Source organism: Bison bison, unplaced genomic scaffold (genome assembly GCF_000754665.1).
Source record: "Bison bison bison isolate TAMUID 2011002044 unplaced genomic scaffold, Bison_UMD1.0 scf7180017864277, whole genome shotgun sequence".
In the NCBI taxonomy this organism is placed as follows: Eukaryota; Metazoa; Chordata; class Mammalia; order Artiodactyla; family Bovidae; genus Bison; species Bison bison.
In genome coordinates, this window is record NW_011494849.1 from 1,135,055 (window position 1) to 1,144,287 (window position 9,233).

Consider the following 9,233-nt stretch of genomic DNA (forward strand, 5'->3'; position numbering starts at 1 on the left):
TTCACCCAGACTCACATCCATCGAGTCAGTGATGCCATCCAGCCATCTCATCCTCTGTCATCCCCTTCTCCTCCAGCCCCCAATCCCTCCGAGCATCAGAGTCTTTTCCAATGAGTCAGCTCTTCGCATGAGGTGGCCAAAGTACTGGAGTTTCAGCTTTAGCATCAGTCCCTCCAAAGAACACCCAGGACTGATCTCCTTTACAATGGACTGGTTGGATATCCTTGCAGTTCAAGGGACTTTCAAGAGTCTTCTCCAACACCATAGTTCAAAAACATCAATTCATTGGTGCTCAGCTTTCTTCACGGTCCAACTCTCACATCCATACATGACTACTGGAAAAACCATAGCCTTGACCAGACGGACCTTTTTTGGCATAGTAATGTCTCTGCTTTTGAATATGCTATCTAGGTTGGTCATAAGTTTCCTTCCAAGGAGTAAGTGTCTTTTAATTTCATGGCTGCAGTCACCATCTGCAGTGATTTTGGAGCCCGGAAAAATAAAGTCTGACACTGTTTCCACTGTTTCCCCATCTGTTTCCCATGAAGTGATAGGACCAGATGCCATAATCTTTGTTTTCTGAATGTTGAGCTTTAAGCCAACTTTTTAACTCTCCACTTTCACTTTCATCAAGAGGCTTTTTAGTTCCTCTTCACTTTCTGCCATAAGAGTGGTGTCATCTGCATATCTGAGGTTATTGATATTTCTCCCGGCAGTCTTGATTCCAGCTTGTGCTTCTTCCAGCCCAGCGTTTCTCATGATGTACTCTGCATATAAGTTAAATAAGCAGGTTGACAATATACAGCCTTGACGTACTCCTTTTCCTATTTGGAACCAGTCTGTTGTTCCATGTCCAGTTCTAACTGTTGCCCCCTGACCTGCATATAGGTTTCTCAAGTGGCAGGTCAGGTGGTCTGGTATTACCATTTCTTTCAGTATTTTCCAGTTTATTGTGATCTACACAGTCAAAGGCTCTGACATAGTCAATAAAGCAGAAGTAGATGTTTTTTCCGGAACTCTCTTGCTTTTTCAATGATGCAGCGGATGCTGGCAATTTGATCTCTGGTTCCTCTGCCTTTTCTAAAACCAGCTTGAACATCTGGAAGTTCATGGTTCCCATAATGCTGGTTTACTGAGCACATAATATATGCTAAACAAACAAACAAATAAAAAAAACCTTCCAAACTTTCCGAGTAGAGTCTCCCAGGTGCACTGTAACTTGGTCTTCAATAGGTAGTGCCACTATTCTATTCAACTAATGCTTTTAGTTGATGGATAACATGATCATATCACATGAATTCTATGGGGGTGAGTTATTTGCTTTATTTATTTACCATAAAAACCTGTGTCCTGATTAGAGATAATGATGAGTGCAGTACCATGATAAAGGACCACAGATCCTATTCCATGAATAATAAAGTCAACTGATGCATTACAGGTAGAAAAGATGTATATTTACTGCAAGTATATGATGACAAGATTCTTCTTCTCCATGTTGAGGAGTTTCAAAGGAGTAAGCTCCCAAAGGATTTTGACTGACTTCTCTAGAGAACTGTGCGCTATGAAGGGGTCAATGATGGACTTTACTAATGGAATTTTGGACATTCAGCCGAGATAGTGCCAGATCTAGATTGCTGAAAGGTAAATCTTACTGCACACTGGGCCCATGTAGAGCATTCATCTCTCCTACAAGGACCACAAAAGTGGATTAAAAAGACTAGCAAATATACAAGATAGGTCATCTTGTCAAGCAGATTTTTGAGAGTTTTCTCTTGAGTGGATTCTGTCTGATAGAAACTGTATATGATACACAAACACCTTTGCTTTTGGTCCATTCTGTGTGGCCCATCCATATACCACTTCTCTTTATTGCTCTTGCATCTGTTCTTCCACTTTTTCCTTTCCTTCAATAGTTTATCAAATCTGTTTTCACTGTCCATGAGTCAGTGTAAACCCATAACTAGGCCATTTCGCTCCCCATGTGAAATGGAACAGCATAAGTCCAGCTCAAAATTAAGTTTACAGGTAGGATTTTTATAGTAGATGATAATATTCAGCTATCTTTGTAAGGAAATATTTATGTTGCATTTAAGTCTTCAAGTTCTAGCCATCCATGTCAGATACTTCCAGATTTATGTGAAAGACTGAGGTGATGGATAGTCTGTGAGGAAATGCAGAAAGTTTGGCCCCTTGAAACTATTTCTAGATTTACAGCTCAGCCATGTTTTATTATGTATTCTGTGGTCACACATAGATTCTTGAAGTATCCATGGTTGTTATGTTGTTCAGTCACAAAGTCATGTCTTACTCTGTGAACCCATGGACTGCAGCCCACCATGCTTCCCTATTCCTCACTATATCCCAGAAGAGTTTGCTCAACTTCATGTATATTGAGTCAGTGATGATATCTATAGACTTCATCCTCTGCTGCCCTGGTCTCCTTTTGCCTTCATCTTTCCCAGCTTCAGGGTTTTTTCCAATGAGTCGGCTCTTCCCATAAGGTAGCCAAAGTACTGGAGCTTCAGTTTCCAATGAATATCTGTGGTTGATTTCCTTTAAGATTGACTGATTTGTTCTAGGTCCTTGTTAAACCTTTCTTTCATCTTCTCAGTCTTTGTCTCCAGGCTATTTATCCGTGATTCCATTTTGATTTCAAGATTTTGGATCAATTTCACTATCATTATTTGGAATTCTTTATCAGGTAGATTCCCTATCTCTTCCTCTTTTGTTTGGTTTGGTGGGCATTTATCCTGTTCCTTTATCTGCTGGGTATTCCTCTGTCTTGATTTGATCTCTTTCTGTCCAAGTGACTCTCACGAGTCTTTGAATTGCACCACAATTCAAAAACATCAATTCTTTGGTACTCAGTTCTCTTTATGGCAGCTGTCATATCTGTACAATTTTGCCATAGCTTTCTTCCAAAGGAGCAAGTGTCTTTAATTTCATGGCTGCTGACACTATCCACAGTGATTTTGAGCCTAAGAAAGTAAAGTCTGTCACTGTTTCCACTGTGAAGGTAATCCTCATTTACTCTCAGTGAAAGAACCAATGCTTTTTAAAGACAAAGGAAAAACCCCAGCAGGTAAGTTCTTGAGACATTTGACAAGGGATACTCATTTAAAATTAATGTGGTATATTTAAACATAGCTAAGGTCTAAAATAGCATACATTTTCATTGAAGGAAGTCTGAGCTGATAAAATTAAACTAACAAAACACAGAAACGTACTAAAATATACAAAATGTATTTGGCTTATGATTAAAACTTGAAAGATGTTCACTGCCCAGTTTGCCAAATAAAAAGGAAAAACATGTAGTATATTACAAATAAACTAATGGACTGGTAATCTTGGTTAGTGGACTATTATATTTTAATGGATATGTTAATTTTTAAAATCACGTTTGGATTTTTAAATTAGATAATTTAAATTTATGCATCATTCCAAGTTTGTCAAAATAGAAAGAAATATATACTTATTCTGTTCTGGTAACTTGATACAGCCTTTATGTGTGGCTCTTTTAAAATTATGACAACAACCATGTTTGTTCCTATGCGTTAAGAAACCCATGTTCAAGAACGTACCTTGCTTACCATAAAAGTATAATTGCAACCCTGGTGGTTCAGATGGTAAAAAGTCTACCTGCAATGCAGGAGGCCTGGGTTCAATCCCTGAGTCAGGAAAATCCTTTGGAGAAAGAAATGGCAACCAATTCCAGTAGTCTCACCTGGAAAATCTCATTTTCTTAAGTGGGGCTTCCCTGGTGGCTCACACAGTAAACAGTCCACCTGAAATGCAGGAGTGGATTCAGTCCCTGAGTTGGGAAGATGCACTGGAGGAGGGCATGGCAACCCACTTGGGCATTCTTTCCTGTGGAATCCCATGAACAGAGGAGTATGGAGGGCTACAATCCCATAGGGTCGCACATAGTCAGATACGACTGAAGGAACTGAGCACATGCACAGTAAGTAACACTTAAATTATATATATATATATATATTTTAATAAGGAAATGTTAGCTGACTGGATTAAGTTCAAAATCTAGCTGTACAATCTTTCAACTTTTATAGTATTAAAATTTTGATGCCTTAAAAGATAGAGAATAGTTTATGTACCCATTTTTTAAATGTAAAATATTCAACTAGTAGGTGATTTATTCTGGTATAATCCAATATTGATAATTATTGAGTGGATCTTTGCAGAAAATAAGGTGTGAATAAAGTAGTTAGATGTTGTTGTTGCTGTTGTTCAATTGCCAAACCATGTCCGACTCTCTGCGACCACACGGACTCCAGCACACCAGGACTCCCTGCCCTTCACAATCTCCTGGAGTTTACTCAAGTTCATGTCCATTGAATTGGTGATGCCATCCATCTATCTCATCCTCTGTTGCCCACTCCTCTGTCTGAGATGTTTACTCTTGCCATCTCCAGTAGCTGGATACAGACTACCTAATGCCCTCATGGTCTTTGACAGATGGGCCTTATCAATCTGTAGCTTCAACAGTGATTGGATTTTTAATCAAACAGTAGCAATAATGTGAATACAGTATGCAGAATATTCATTACATCTGGCTTCTAAAAAAGTGCAGATTTTCTGGTACCTGTCTTTCCAACCCCCATCTCTCACCAAAATTATGTGGATGGAATCATCCTGGCTACATGTGAGGTTTAATGATTCTGTTATTCCCCAGAAGTGAATGATTTGAAAGTTTGGGTCTGCATCTATCATGGTATGATTATTTTCTTTTGTTTAGCATCATTCTTACCATCAGACAAAGGATATCTGAGGAAACAAATGTTTTGTTTTTTCTTTTTTTTCTGAATTTTGTTTGCTTTATTAGAATGTACTGTTTTCCTTCTTTTCTTTCATTTTGTACTTTTTAAATCTTTCATTCTGCTTGCTGTAGGTCAAAATACATTATATCACAGATAAATATAAAGCAGACAGTCTTATCCTATGCCCAAATAGGGATCCATGAGTTATAGGCATAATATTCTTTTCTATCCTTGACTAGATGTATAACAATTATCAAAATGACAAAATTTGTTGCAGTGTTCATGTGAAGCATTCCAAAATGTTAATTATCAACATTATTTATTGACCTTTAGGAGATGTCAATGAGAATTTTAGGTAATTTACTTGCAATACAGAAATAACCCTAAGAGGCAGGCACTATTGGTTTCCCCATCTTAATAATGAAGAAACTAAGAAATTTATTTAGTTGCCCAAGGTCCCCTAGATAGCAAGTGGTGATGTTTGGATTTCAACACAGACAGTACAGCTCTGGAGCAACCATTATTTGACACTGGGCTCTTCTCCCTCTCAGGAAGTTTTGGATTTTAAATAGGAACACACTGAATGAGAAACTTGTAGATATTATTTAATCTATGTAGTTCATCTTGTTCCTTTATATTTTGTTTACTTTCTTCCCTTATGATTTGATGGCTGCATTTTTTAAAAGAAATTATTGATTTATTTGGTTGTGTTGGGTCTTAGTTGTGGCACACGGGATCTCCATCTCCTCATGCAAGATCTTTTATTGTGAGGTTCACAGCTCTCCTAGTTGTGGCTCATTTACTCCATGGCATGTGGGATCTTAGTTAACAGACCAGGGAACAAAACCATGTCCCCTACATTACAAGGTAGATTTTTAACCAGTGGACCACCAGGGAAGTCCCTGATGACTATCTTTTTGGGTGACTTTGTCTTTTCTTTTATGAGTGTGTATACTTATTGAGTCAAGTCTAGTCAAGGCTATGGTTATTCCAGTGGTCAGTATGGATGTGAGAGTTGGACCATGAAGAAAACTGAGCACCAAAGAACTTATGCTTTTGAAATGTGGTGTTGGAGAAGACTCTTGAGAGTTCCTTGGACTGCAAGGAGATCCAACTAGTCCATTCTGAAGGAGATCAGCCCTGGGATTTCTTTGGAAGGACTGATGCTAAAGCTGAAACTCCAGTACTTTGACCACCTCATGCAAAGAGTTGACTCATTGGAAAAGACTCTGATGCTGGGAGGGATTGGGGGCAGGAGGAGAATGAGATGACAGAGGATGAGATGGCTGGATGACATCACTGACTCGATGGACGTGAGTCTGAGTGAACTCTGGGAGATGGTGATGGACAGGGAGGCCTGGCGTGCTGTGATTCATGGGGTCGCAAAGAGTTGGACATGACTGAGCGACTGAACTAAACTGATACCTATTGAGATTGTTTTGGTGTGGTTACCATGAAGTTTATATATGGTAACATATGTATACCTGATTACTTTAAATTGCTGATCTCTTAAGTTGAAACACATTTTAATAAGCAAAAAGTTTTCATCCTCCTTCTCCATGTTTACTTTTTCTTTTGACTTCATATTTGTATCATTTATTTTGCATATCCTTCAACTAAGGAGTCTTTTGATAAGGGGGAAAGAAGAGAGTGAAAAGCCTTGCTTTAAATTCAACATTAAAAAACAACAACAACAACAACTAAGATCGTGGCATCTAGTCCCATAACTTCATGGCAAACAGAAAGGGAAGAAGTGAAAGCATGACATATTTCATTTCATTTCATTCATTATTGAACTCCAAAATCACTGCAGATGGTGACTGTAGCCATGAAACTGGAAGAAGCTTGCTCCTTGGAAGGAAAGCTGTGACAAACCTAGCAAGTGTATGAAAAAGCAGAGCCATCACTTCTCTAACAAAGGTTCTTAAGAGTCAAAGCTATGTGTTTTTCCAAAAGTCATGTATGGATGTGAGAGTTGGACCTTAAAGAGGGCTGAGTGCCAAATAATTGATGCTTTTGGACTGCGGTGGTAGAGAAGACTCTTGAGAGTCCCTTAGAGAGCAATGAGACCAAAACAGTCCATGTTAAAGGAAGTCATCCCTGAATACTCATTGGAAAGACTGATGCTGAAACTGAAACTCCAATACTTTTGTCACCTGATGTGAAGAGCCGACCTATTGGAAAAGACCCTGATGCTGGGAAATATTGAGGGCAGGAGGAGAAGGGGATGGCAGAGGAAGAGACGGTTGGATGGCATCATTAACTCTATGGAAATGCGTCTGAGCTAATTCTGGGATAAAGTGAAGGACAGAGAAGCCTGGCACGCTGCAGTGCATGGGGTAACAAAGTCGGACCTGACTTAGCAACTGAACAACAACATTCCTTAACTGCTTCAGTTCAGTTCAGTTCAGTCATTCAGGTGTGACCAACTCTTTGCAACCCCATGGACTGCAGCATGGAAGGCCTCTCTGTGCATCAACCAGCTCCTGGAGTTTATCCAAACTCATGTCCATTGAGTCGGTGATGGATCCAATCATTTCATCCTCTGTTGTCCCCTTCTCCTCCTACTTTCAATCTTTCCCAGCATCAGGATTTTTTCAAATGAGTCAGTTCTTCACATCATGTGGCCAAAGTATTGGAGTTCCAGCTTCAACATGAGTCCTTCCAATGAATATTCAGGAATGATCTCCTTTAGGATGGACTGGTTGGATCTCCTTGTAGCCCAAGAGACTCTCAAAAGTCTTCTCCAAAACCACAGTTCAAAAGCATCAATTCTTCAGCACTTAACTTTCTTTACAGTCCAACTCTCACATTCATACATGACTACTGGAAAAATCATAGCCTTGACTAGATGGACCTTTGCTGGCAAAATAATATCTCTGCTTTTTAATAGGCTGTCTAGGTTGGTCATAACTTTCCTCCCAAGGAGTAAGTCTTTTAATTTCATGGCTGCAGTCATCACCTGCAGTGATTTTGGACCCCCAAAATATAAAGCCAGCCACTGTTTCCACTTTTCCCCCATCTGTTTGCCCTGAAGTGATGGGACCGGATGCCATGATATTATTTTTCTGAATGTTGAGCTGTAAGCCAACTTTTCACTATCCTCTTTCACTTTCATCAGCAGGCTCTTTATTTCTTCTTCATAGTCTGCCATAAGGGTGGTGTCATCTGCATATCTGAGGTTATTGATATTTCTCCCAACAATCTTGATTCAGCTTGTGCTTCATCCTGTCCAGAGTTTCTCATGATGTACTCTGCATATAAGTTAAATAAGCAAGGTGACAGTATATTTGAGGTACTCCTTTCCCTATTTGGAACCAGCCTGTTCCATGTCCAGTTCTAACTGTTGTTTCCTGACCTGCATACAGATTTCTCAAGAGGCAGGTCAGGTGGTCTGGTTAACTACTTACTGTGTATATATTGCTATATGGTTTTACTACTTTCTTCTGCTAACTTTCTTACTAGATTTATCATTAGTATTAGAATTATTTTTACTACTACCTGTAATCTATTTTTGCCTTTTCCAATGATATCTTTCTGTTCATGATTTTTATATTTCTAGTTATGACATTTCCTTTTTGTTTATAGAAGTTCCTTTTATATATATATATATGTGTGTGTGTGTGTGTTTAAAGCCAATTATGCAGTGCTGAACATCTTGAGCTTTTCTTTGTATATAAAACTTTTGCTCTCACTTGTTGCTTTTCCCATGCTTTATTAAATATCCTTTCTTTAACTTTGTTCACTATAATTACAAAATTTCTTAGCATCATCTTTGGTTTAATCCTGATTGGGGCTCTCTATGCTGTCTAGATATTCATGTCTGTCTCTTTATCCAGGTTAGGGACAAGGTTAGCTATTATGTCTTCAACTATGTTCTCTGCTCTTTCCTCTCTCTCTCTTCCTTGTGGTACCTCTATAATGTGAATATTATAATGCTTGATGCTGCCTAGAGGTCTTTTATTTATTTATTTATTTTAATTTAATTTTATTTATTTATTTTTTAATTTTATTTTATTTTTAAACTTTACATAATTGTATTAGTTTTGCCAAATATCAAAATGAATCCGCCACAGGTATACATGTGTATACCTAGAGGTCTTTTAAATTGTCCTCATTTTAAGAATTATTTTTTCTATTCAGTATTACTAATTCAAATTACTCTGTGTTTCAGCTCACTGGTCCACTCCTCCGTATCATATGATCTACTGTTGATTCTTTGTAGTGTGTGTGTGTGTGTGTTTCAATTATTGTATTCTTCATCTCTGTTTGGTTAATCTTTATATCAGCCAATTCTGTGAAAACTTTGAACTTTTTCCTCTGTTCATCTAGTCTTCCAAATTCTTTGGAAATTTTTCTGATCATTACCTTAAACTCTGTGAGGTAGAATACTTATCTACACTTTCTTTAGCTCTTCTTTTGGGGTTTTTATTGTGTTTGCTCATTTGTAACATATCA